The sequence below is a fragment of the Hyla sarda genome, chromosome 3 (genome assembly GCF_029499605.1).
Source record: "Hyla sarda isolate aHylSar1 chromosome 3, aHylSar1.hap1, whole genome shotgun sequence".
NCBI classification, from domain to species: Eukaryota; Metazoa; Chordata; class Amphibia; order Anura; family Hylidae; genus Hyla; species Hyla sarda.
Window position 1 is genome coordinate 339,268,254 of NC_079191.1, and position 12,368 is coordinate 339,280,621.

Genomic DNA, 12,368 nt, shown 5'->3' on the forward strand with positions numbered 1-12,368 from the left:
TATTTACACTGTTTTATTTTTTTTATGGGAAAAGGGGGTTGATTCAAACCTTTATTAACACTTTTTTTCTACTTTTCTTTTTTGCAGTGTTATAGGTCCCATAGGGACCTATAACACTGCACACACTGATTTTTTACACAGATTACAGGTGTGTATTAACACGCCTGTGATCAGTGTTATCGGCGCTTGACTGCTCCTGTCTGGATCTCAGGCACGGAGCAGTCATTCGTCGATCGTGTAGTTTTTTTCCATGTTCTCTGCTGTCACTTATTTCCATGTCAAGGACTGTTTGACGCAGAAGAGGTTTGCTATGGAGATTTGCTCCTGCTCTGAACAGTTCCTGACACAGACAGAGGTGTCAGCAGAGAACACTGTGGTCAGACTGGAAAGAACTACACAACTTCCTCCAGGACATACAAAAGCTGATAAGTACTGGAAGATTTTTAAATGGATGTAATTAACAAATCTGAATATTTTTCTGGCACCAGTTGATTAGAATTTTTTCCCTCTGGAGTACCCCTTTAATGCCCTTCACACTTCACCATGTACATAGCAAAACCTAATGTAAACCAACCTATCAGTGCACAATTGCAATTCCACGTGGCACAGAAGCTGTGCCTCACAATCACCTGCTGGAACACAGCTCAGGTTTACTCTCCATCCAGCACTAGGATTAGGAAAACACTAATCCTGGCCCTTTATCCTATTTTGCAATGCTAATGAAAAATGTTGTGTTCCCTCATACTTTGCTTAAATCCGTGTCATTTCCTTAGGCTGTTTCCATTACATACTTTTGAAATATTTTGCCACAACACTTAATCAGTAACTGTCTTATATGAACACTAATGGGACCAAAATACCAACTGTCCAGACCCTTTATCTTGTTTTATTATGTAAGTTTGGATGACTCCTATATATTGCTGTACTTGCTTGAGGGGTAACTGTAATTTCCGATGATGTATACTAAGCCAATGGGTCAGCAGAAGGGAGGAGTAGTTACAGAGGTGCCTGGCACAAGTAGAGACTGAAGTCATTCTAAGAACATGTTCTAAGTTGTTAAGCCAAATTTTATGTTCAAGCAACTGTGATAAATCTCTCATGAGGACAGGACATATTTGTGTGTTTCATGGAGCGCTGCTTGATCACCATAAGGGTAAAATGAACATTTCCAAAGAATTATTCGCCTTTCCAACAAGTTTTCTCATTTGTAACTCATCATTCTTAAAACAATATACCGTATATACTCGAGTATAAGCCGAGTTTTTCAGCACGATTTTTCGTGCTGAAAACACCCCCCTCGGCTTATACTCGAGTGAACTCCCCCACCCGCAGTGGTCTTCAACCTGCGGACCTCCAGAGGTTTCAAAACTACAACTCCCAGCAAGCCCGGGCAGCCATCGGCTGTCCGGGCTTGCTGGGAGTTGTAGTTTTGAAACCTCCGGAGGTCCGCAGGTTGAAGACCACTGCGGCCTTCAACATCATCCAGCCCCCTCTCACCCCCTTTAGTTCTGAGTACCCACCTCCGCTCGGCGCTGGTCCGGTCCTGCAGGACTGTCCGGTGAGGAGGTGGTCCGGTGGGATACTGGTTCCGGGCTGCTATCTTCACCGGGGAGGCCTCTTCTAAGCGCTTCGGGCCCGGCCTCAGAATAGTCACGTTGCCGTGACAACGACGCAGAGGTGCGTTCATTGCCAACGTACTTCTGCGTCATTGTCAAGGCAACGCCTCTATTCCGGGCCGGAAGCGCGGAGAAGAGGCGCCCCCGGTGAAGATAGCAGCCCGGACCACCTCCTCACCGGACCACCTCCTCTCCGGACAGCCCTGCAGCACCGGACCAGCGCCGAGCGGAGGTGAGTACTCAGAACTAAAGGGGGTGAGAGGGGGCTGGATGATGTTGAAGGCCGCAGTGGTCTTCAACCTGCGGACCTCCGGAGGTTTCAAAACTACAACTCCCAGCAAGCCCGGACAGCCGATGGCTGCCCGGGCTTGCTGGGAGTTGTAGTTTTGAAACCTCTGGAGGTCCGCAGGTTGAAGACCACTGAGGGCGAATGATGAGAAGAGGATGATGAAGGGGGGGTGTGGGGATGATGAAGGGGGGTGGGGATGATGAAGGGGGGGGGGGTGGGATGATTACAAGGGGATGATGAAGGGGGGATGTGTGGGATGATAAGGGGATGATGAAGGGGGGATGTGTGGGATGATAAGGGGATGATGAAGGGGGGATGTGCGGGATGATAAGGGGATGATGAAGGGGGGATGTGTGGGATGATGACAAGGGGATGATGAAGGGGGGATGTGTGGGATGATAAGGGGATGATGAAGGGGGGATGTGTGGGATGATGACAAGGGGATGATGATGAGGATGTTAATGACGGGTCTGGATGATGACAGGGGGGGATGAGGTATTTCCCACCCTAGGCTTATACTCGAGTCAATAACTTTTCCTGGGATTTTGGGTTGAAATTAGGGGTCTCGGCTTATACTCGGGTCGGCTTATACTCGAGTATATACGGTAATCAGGGACACATTATTTTCTAAGGAACAGGCCATAAATTGGAATGCTTCATGTTGTTTGCATTTAAAAGGGTATTTCCAACTATTATTGAGATGGCACTTAGCTAGTAAGTTCCATTACTTTGAGTGATACTAGAATGTCTAGGTTCACCTAAGATACTGGGAATGAAGGGACTGCAGCATTCATTTACGTCTGTTATACCTTCAGTGTTTTTTAAAGGGGTACTCCACCCCTAGACATCTTATCCCCTATCCAAAGGATAGGGGATAAGATGTCTGATCGCGGGGGTCCCGCCGCTGGGCACCCCCGCAATATAGCACGCAGCACCCACCTGTTACTGCTCCAGAAGTGCTGGAGGGTCTGGCTCCCGACCACGGGGACAGAAGATCGTGACGTCACAACTCCGCCCCCGTGTGACATCACGCCCCACCCCCTCAATGCAAGTCTATGGGAGGGGGCGTGACAGCCATTGACTGTCCGGGCATGTTGTAGTTTTGCAACATCTGGAGGTCCGCAAGTTGAAGACCAATGCTCTATACTGTGCGGTACCCCTATGCCCGGGCTGCAAAAAATAAACAAAATAAACTTTAACTCACCTCCCGTTGGTCCGGTACCGGCCTCACTTGCTTCTTGGTGACAGGAACGTCGGACAGCCGTCAGCCTATCACCGGACGCAGCGATGTTCAGCTTCGGCCGGTGATAGGCTGAGCCCACTGTCATGTAAGGAGCCGACCAGAGCTCCTTACATGACAGTGCGCTCGGCCTATCCCCGGCCGGGGTGGGACATCGCTGCGGCCAGTGATAGGCTGACGGCTGTCTGACGTTCCCGTCCCCAGCGTAAGGCCAACGTTGGAACATGTGTTAGTTTATTTTGTTTACCTTTTGCAGCCGGGGCGGCCACAACGAACAGGAGGACAAGGAGGGCAGTGCTTGCGGGTGACATGTGAGTATTTACCCCAATGTGGCAGTGCTGGGTTGATAATAAATTTTTTTTTTGGGGGGGGGGAGGGAGGGGAGGAGGAGGAAATACCGTTATATTCCGTGGAACCGCCAAAAGTTACAAAAATACCGCGATACACACATTTGGTCATACTGCCCAGCCCTATGAATGGCCACCTTTGTGTATGTTGTGCTATTCAGATGATATCATTGTTGGAAACCCACCAGCTGGAGCTGCCTTTCATTGCTCAAATGGGGGATGGGCACCACCCTTCCTACTGTTCACCCCTTACTGCATATAGCTCTGCTGAAATACATGCCATATAATGCTCATACTTTATTCTGACATTTAGTGGGGTGGGGTTCTTGCTCATACTTCTTATAATAGTGTAATAAGTATACATCAAGGCAAACTTGCTCTTTATATAACAAGTGCATTGTCTTCTTTCTTTGTGGTTTTACTGTAGTCTTATCAGTCTTCGCTGTTTGTCTGCTTCATTCTGTCATGTTCTAACATAAGGAAAGAATATTAACAGGTCAGATATTTCTTTGTAACTGATGAACATACTTTACTTCAGTTTTCTCTTTGCTGAAGAAGGTTGAAAAACATTCATCTGAAATATCTGGCTTCCCTGACAAATGAACCATCACATTCTAAACTTCCACACTGTCAGAAAAATGTAAAACAAAATCAGGTGTGAAACATGTTTCACACATTCCCTCTGTTACCATAATATGCAGGCATCAGTCCATAGAACAAAAAATACCAACCCAGCACATAGTAACGCAGACTGGAAAGACTTAGAGACTCATGGTTTGGCTTCATATAGTTTAAAAATAAATATACTGTCAAGAACCAGCATGGATCCATTTACTGTGCTAATGCTCTATCCCCTAAAGATCTTGGATAAGATCAATACCATGAAATATCATAGGATTAAAGCTGTATCAAATACCAATACAAGTTAAATGCAGATATAGTTACTCTAATATAAGAAATATGGTTGGGTTTTAGTTGTACTGAAAAGAATTCCATGTATGAGCCAATACAAATCTTGATCTTTGACAGCTGCCTTCAGAAAATCCAAATCTATTAAACTTCTATCCTCAGACTAAAGGGAATATGATACTTCTGTGCCATTATAGACATATTCACACCTTTTATCTTGATTTTACTAAAGTTGCACCGTGCATATAAACTGCAAGTGGCTAGATTACTCCTGAGCGACCATTCAAGGCTGATGTAGTCCTCGGGATATTTTAGATACAATTGTGCAAAGTTTTGACATAATTTGAGCTTTAGCAACTAATCTGAAATTTATGATTGATTTAAGTTATTATTACCGTTATATCAATGTCAGATCTTTGCCTGCACTGACACCTATCAGTAAGGTTTAAAGGGGTTATCCAGGAAAAACCTTTTTTTTTTTTTTTTTTTTTTATATATATATATATATATATATATCAACTGGCTCCAGAAAGTTAAACAGATTTGTAAATTACTTCTATTAAAAAATCTTAATCTTTTCAGTACTTATGAGCTTCGGAAGTTAAGGTTGTTCTTTTCTGTCTAAGTGCTCTCTGATGACACCTGTCTCGGGAACCGCCCAGTTTAGAAGAGGTTTGCTATAGGGATTTGCTTCTAAACTGTGCAGTTCCCGAGACACGTGTCATCAGAGAGGACTTAGACAGAAAAGAACAACCTTAACTTCCGAAGCTCATAATAGAAGTAATTTACAAATCTGTTTAACTTTCTGGAGCCAGTTGATATATATAAAAAAAGTTTTTTCTTGGATAACCCCTTTAATGTTAAATATTAGTCAAAAAAATTATAAAAATATGTTTTTACTTAGGCGAAGCAATACTACATCACTGGCCATGAGTTGCAAAAATATCCTCAGTTTTTTTCTGATTGCATTGTACAACTAAGGGCATTTTAGCAGCTCTATTAAAGGAGTAGTCCAGTGGTGACCCAGTGGCGAACAACTTATCCCCTATCCTAAGGATAGGGGATAAGTTTGAGATCGCGGGGGGTCCGACCGCTGGGGCCCCCTGCGATCTCCTGTACGAAGCCCCGACGGCCCGCGGGAAGGGGGCGTGTCGACCTCCGCACGAAGCGGCGGCCGACACGCCCCCTCAATACAATTCTGTGGCAGAGCCGAAGCACTGCCTTCGGCAATCTCCGGCTCTGCCATAGAGTTGTAATGAGGGGGCGTGTCGTCTGCCGCTTCTTGCGGGGGTCGACACCCGCTATCTGGCCGGAGAGCCTGGCCCCCGTACAGAGAGATCGCAGGGGGCCCCAGCGGTCGGACCCCCCGCAATCTCAAACTTATCCCCTATCCTTAGGATAGGGGATACGTTTTTCACCACTGGACTACCCCTTTAAGTTTTTGCCATGATGTAAATGGTCATAACTTTTAATATAATATTTTTCACATAAACAGTGATACCATATGCCCAACAACAAAAATACTCACAAATAATACACAGTGTGTCCTTGTGTTGTATTTCTGAAGCACAACAAAATATAATTAAATAACACTTAAAATGGGGTAATACATTTTGATTCTCAATGTATGTGAAATTTTTGGTAGTATAGAAGCTTAGGTCAAAAGAGAACTAAATTTGGATATCATATGGATTATGTGTGTATATCAGTGGTCTAATGCCGGCTTCAGCGGCTTCTCCATAATTTTTAGCATGATGTGGTTGATACAAGTGAACAAAAAAGGGAATCTGTAGCTGTAATTTACGTTTCAAACTGCTGACACTGTTAGATAGCTATTAGTTCGAGACGACACATGGTACCTTTCTTACCTTTTGTCTATACTTTTATAACATAAAAAAGGTGTTCTCAAGCACCTGAAGTGCTCAGTGCTGTAACACCTATTTGTGCCCACTCAGTCCCTGCTTATTGACCATCAGCTGGAAGCCAAGGCCTTTTTTTTTTTTTTTTTTAAATATTGCACCTATGCTCAACAGATGAACTACATTTGGAAAGAGCTTGGCACTGGAAGCTGAGCCCTGACTGCCAATCAAGAAGTAACTGAGATGAGAAGGGAGTGAGGAAAGTTTTCCTCGAAATTGTAGAGAGCGGAGAACTTATGTTACTCTAAAATGTAGATACCATTGGACAAGTCCACTAGACATGTAAATGATCCCCTAACGCCTGGCAGCCGTAGAAACAGAATGAAGAAGCGATCATAGAAATATGGAATGGTATCAGATGGGAACTAAATAGGCGCAACATAATATCTTGCCCAAGATCTCAGCCAGAATCACCAGATGGCTACCTTATGAAAAAGTAGTGCCAGTGAAAAAGAAAAATGGTGATACCTAGGCTTTCATAGTCTCATAAACTGGAGTTTACGATCAGATCGAGGGGCATTAAATACAGAATAAGGCTATGTTCACACACCAGAATTTCTGCATTGAATTCTGCATGAAAATTCTGCATGAATCTATAGCCAATACAACTCGGTGGGATTCCGCTGTCCCATTCACACAGCAGAATTTCTGCTGCAGGAATTCCTTTGAAGTGAATGGGTTATTAATTTCTGTGGAATTTACTGCAGAATTTTCAGGCAGAATTCTGTGCAGAAATTCTGCTGTGTGAACATAAAAGGCCGAAATAGTTCTTGGTAGAAGGGAAGAGTTGTGACAGATACATTTCTAGCGAGATAACAGAGAAGAGATATAATTAAATATTTGGGACATGCGGGAGGCTTATATTTCTCCACACATTGAATGATTAAAACACATCTTTATTAAATGATTAAAACATTTGAAAAAATTGCACTCAAAAGATTTTGAGTTCTCCACTAGAGGAAGTCATCCAGATGAAGACCCGGGGGAAACAATGGGTTTACAAATAAGGACAGGCATGGGCCCAGTTCTGTTTCATAATGTCTTCCATGCTGCTGCTTCTTAATATGTGTATAGAGGCAAAGGAGGATCTGCTCCTTTCTGTGTGTACAGTGTATGTGAGACATTATAGCAGCAAGTCTCCACCCACTGGCTTAGGGACAACTAAGGGATAAGCCCTCACAGGGCATAAATATGGGGAAAAATACCATATAGAAGTTATGTAATGACCAGAAATAGTGCTACTCCTCATGTACACACATGAAAGCTAACGCTGAAAAGTTGGCTAAAATGACAACAACTTTTGAAGTCACTATTAATGACCAAACCGAGCCACCACATGACTAGAGAAAATTAATACTTTTGCGGATATATAATTGTAGAGGAAATTTTAGTTTGTAATATGACTATGCGTTCCATTGATTTTTGAAGTAGCCTTTTGACCTGATGGGACAACTTTTATGTTCATGCTGCTATTAACATTTCTTTTTAATTACACATTACATGTTATGTCAGAGATGAAGGAGATGGTAATCTGGTTGGGTATCATGCTGGTAATGAAAGCTGGCTTTGTTTTGGAATCCTGACCCATCTCAGATGGGCCTCACCAGGTGTGTAATGATAAAAGAATGAAAGAACCTTAAAGTCATTGACTCAGATTCCCAAAACATTGGATCTAGATTTCATAATATTACTTCAAAGCCTTCTACTGATAAAAATAGACCTCTTGCTCATTGAATTAACCCACAATGAACAACCATGATTTTTAAAGCTATTACAGTATTCTCTTAAAGAGCCTTATTCACTAAAATGATCCCGACATGTATAAAACTGCATATAGAGTGTGATAGCGATTGTGAGCACAGGCCTTGCTTGTCTGCTTATAGATTTCCATTTGTGCTCAACTTGGAAAAACCTTATTTTTGTTTTTAATTTTTTTGCCCAAAATCTAATATTTTACTGACCTCTTGTAGAAGGCCCTAACTTTTAATATTTATTGACTGCAGGTTGCAGAACACTAGAGGTTCTTATTGATGTGGCTATAGGGCCCCTGAATTATTAAAGGGGAATTCCGGTGGAAACAAATGTTTTTGTATCAGCTGGTGCCAGAAAGTTAAACAATTATGTAAATGACTTCTATTTCAAAATCTTAAATCTTCCAGTACTTATCAACTGCTGTATACTACATAAATTGTGTAGTTCTTTTCTGTCTGACCACAGTGCTCTCTGCTGACACCTCTGTCCATGTCAGGAACTGTTCAAAGTACAAGCAAATCCACATAGCAAACCTATCCTGCTCTGGTCAGTTTCTGAAATGGACAGAGGTGTCAGCAGAGAGCACTGTTGTCAGACTTGAAAGAACATCACAAATTTCTCTGTAGTATATCTGTAGTAAACAGCAACTGATAAGTACAGGAAGGGTTAAGATGTTTTAATGGAAGTAATTTACAAATCTGTTTAATTTTCTGGCACCAGTTGATTTGAAAAAATGTTTTTCCACCGGAGTTCCCCTTTAATATAATGGTCCTCTTTGTCCCACCCCTCCCCCAAGCTCTTATCAGTGGGGTCAATGCTGGTGACGAACGCACCCTTAGAGTTGGGATTCATACTAGACACCAGAAATATTATCATTTACCACTTTAGGCTTTAGACCAAATATTGGAAATAACTGATAGGTAACCGGTCATTTTGCCTTTAGAAGCCACTCTTAACTGCTTGTTAGAGATGTGTTTTCAGCCAAGATTGCTGTTTTTTATAATATTAGCAAATTGGTATTATATGTTCTTTAAAGTGACTTTTCCTTGAATTCTTCTTTTGGTTTTCTTGGCAGTGCAGTGAGCCTACATGCGTCCTACCCTATAATCATTGATATTCTCCTGGCTGGCTGGCTGGTCTTCCAGGCGATTGTCATTCACACTGCTACAGCCCCGAAAATATTGTAGGAATGTCATGCTGTGGAACCAAAATGTGGATTTGGTTTTTGGTTTTGGAGCCTTTCTTCGAAATTTAGCAATATGTGATATATTTCCTGTTTACAGTCTGCTTGGCACAGTGATACCCAGCTGCACAAGCTCATTGTTCAGTTACCTCAGGCCTCCATGCGCCACAAAAATGAATACTCTGGAATGTTCTTTGAGGTGCATGAAATGGAATAAGGAAAGTAATTAAAAGGTCTCCTGTGGGTACGGTGACCGCCTAGATCTGCGCAGAAGCTGATTTAATTCTGTAATGCTTATTCTATGCTCAGTACACACGGTACACACATGTACTCTAAGCATTGCTAGAACATTTATTATAAAACCATTTTTTGGAGAAAGTTTCGGAAGTTTGAGGAAATTTTTTTAAATATGTGGGAAAAAAATGATGAAACTCCATCGAGGTTGCTAAAGACTATACTGCTATTTATTTTCTTGACGTAGTCATACATGTCCTTTATTGCCTAATGTGCTTTTCGGGGCATGGTCATTTTATTGTCTACTCGTGCTTTTGGCTCCACATTAGGCTTCCTTCATTTTTTTTCCTTCAAGAATATTGAAAGTCCCTCAATATAATTTAAATATGTAAGGAGCAATTCAAATTATAGAGTAGAACTGTGTCTTGTATGGCAGCCAGTATTCGGTGAATGGAATGAGCCAGAGATTTTTATTTCCCTAATGTGAAGCCATGACATTTTATCTCTGCTGTGTTACACTGGGGAACAAATTTCAGATTTTATTTTGCGTTGTTGATGAGAACTCTTGTTTTTATTTATTTTAGTTTATTGTTATTTATAAAAACATATTACAGTCTGTATATCAATACTTATTAAACTTAAGATACTTTTAGTGCATTTATTCTTCCAAAATACGACTGACCAATGATAGTTAGCAAAAAAAAGGATAGAATGGAAGAGATCCAAAGATGGGCTACCCCTTAGTAACTGATGCTTAAAGAGGTACTCCACTGCTCAGTGTTTGGAACAAACTGTTCCGAACGCTGGAGCCGGAAGCTCGTGATGTCATAGCCCCACCCCCCTCATGATGTCACGCCCCACCCCCTCAATGCAAGTCTATGGGATGGGGCGTGACAGCTGTCATGCCCCCTGTCACAATCACACCCTATCGGTCCAGCCAAGACGCTAGAGAGAGTGTGATGGTGCAAGGGTTAATGCCACCAGACCTCTGGGTATCCACTACAAGTCCCAGCAAGTCACCAAATGAACCCTTAGATAAACGTGTTTTACCAGAGCCTCCTTCAGAAAGGTGAGCTCATTTATTTAGAGATCAAAGACCAGAGCTGATTAATTAAACATTTAATCTGATAAAAGGTATCACAGCGCTGACTATATAAAATACAGGAACAAATGACATACAGGTATAAAAATAAATAAAAGAGTTTAGCAAGGCAAGTTCAGAAAACAAAACATGAAGTTCTTACAGCATGATGATATAGCAATCCTTCAGTGAGTTCCAGCTGTTCATAGGATGGTCTTGTCAGCTTGTTGCACAGCCTTCAACAACCAACTTTGAGACTAGCATTGTTTTAAATATCGTATCTGCTTTCTTTGGAGGGAGACTCCATTCTCAAAATCAGCAGAAATGTGTAAACCAAAAGGCGCAAATAAACCCTGCTTGTGCCTTTTCTAGACACAAAAAACAGTCTAAAGACAATGATAAATGTCTGCCAATGTGTGCATGTATTTGTGTATATTTCAAACTACAACTACAAACATAGGATAGATAAATTAACCCTAACCCACCCCCTTTTGTGAGGGCCAGGGTATTTGTTTAAAGTCCCATGCAAGTCTATGGGAAATGTATGTTCCAGCATAACTTCCAAATGGCTGGAGATATTTTGCTAAATCTTAGTACACATGTTACTTTTATGTCAACTAAAAATATATGATTGTTAAAGTAACCCTAACCTGCCCCCTTATGTGAAGAATGGGGTTTTTATCTTAAGTCCCATGCAAGTATATAGGACTTCCAGTACCTTACTCCAAGCTCTGCATCTCCTGGTGAGTGCTCAGTCTGGCCACACCCCTCCTGCATGCCACACCCCATCTTGCAAAGCCACATCCGCCATTTAGGCAACACCCCTTTTTATTTTCTACCCTTTTTTTGCATTGGTCTGCAAGTCATGCCCACTAACGCAAAACCATGCCTCATTCTATTTTGGGCCTACGATCTCTTTATCACAACTCCCCACCTGAGGACAGGATATGAGGATGACATATGAGGGTGGGATTTGAGGGCTGGATATGAGGATGAGATATGATTGGCGGGATATGAGGTTGGGATATGAGGACAGGAAAGGAGGATGAAACATGATGACTGGATATGAGGTGGGCTATGAGGACAGGATAAGAGGTCAAGATATGAGTTCAGGATATGAGGATGGGATATGAGGAAAGGGACATGAGGACAAGTACTTACTCCTATGTTGCTTTTCCTCCCCCTACAAAGATTAGGTAGGAAAAATCCGGTATTTATAAGTGTGGGGGCCATCTGTGCAATAAGCCGACATAATAGAGGTTTCAGTTGCAACTAGTACAGCCTGTTATAAGTTTACTGCAGGCTAAGTTCCCACTCTTAAAGGGGTACTCCACTGGAAAACATTTTTTTTTTCAACTGGTGCCGGAAAGTTAAACAGAAGAATCTTAACCCTTCCAGTACTTATCAGCTGCTATATGCTCCACAGGAAGTTATTTTCTTTTTGAATTTCTTTTCTGTCTGACCACAGTGCTCTCTGCTGACACCTAGAGTAGGAGCAAATCCCCATAGAAAATATATCCTACTCTGGACAGTTCCTGACATGGACAGAGGTGTCAGCAGAGAGCACTGTGGTCAGACAGAAAATAAATGAAAAAAGAAAACAACTTCCGGTGGAGCATACAGCAGTTGATAAGTACTGGAAGGGTTAATATTTTTAAATAGAAGTCATTTACAAAGCTGTTTAACTTTCTGGCTCCAGTTGATTTAAAAATGTTTTCCAGCAGAGTACCCTAAGGTCGCACACTAAGTACTTTTTTTATTTTTTCTGCCAAATGGACCTTGAATGGGTCGTAACACA

At 42.1% G+C, this 12,368-nt stretch overlaps 1 protein-coding gene across 3 annotated transcripts in view; it reads left to right on the top strand.

The window, feature by feature from the left end:
* LTBP1 (latent transforming growth factor beta binding protein 1) overlaps nucleotides 1–12,368 on the top strand; it is a 366,216-nt gene that overhangs the window by 245,399 nt on the left and 108,449 nt on the right. The window lies entirely within an intron of this gene.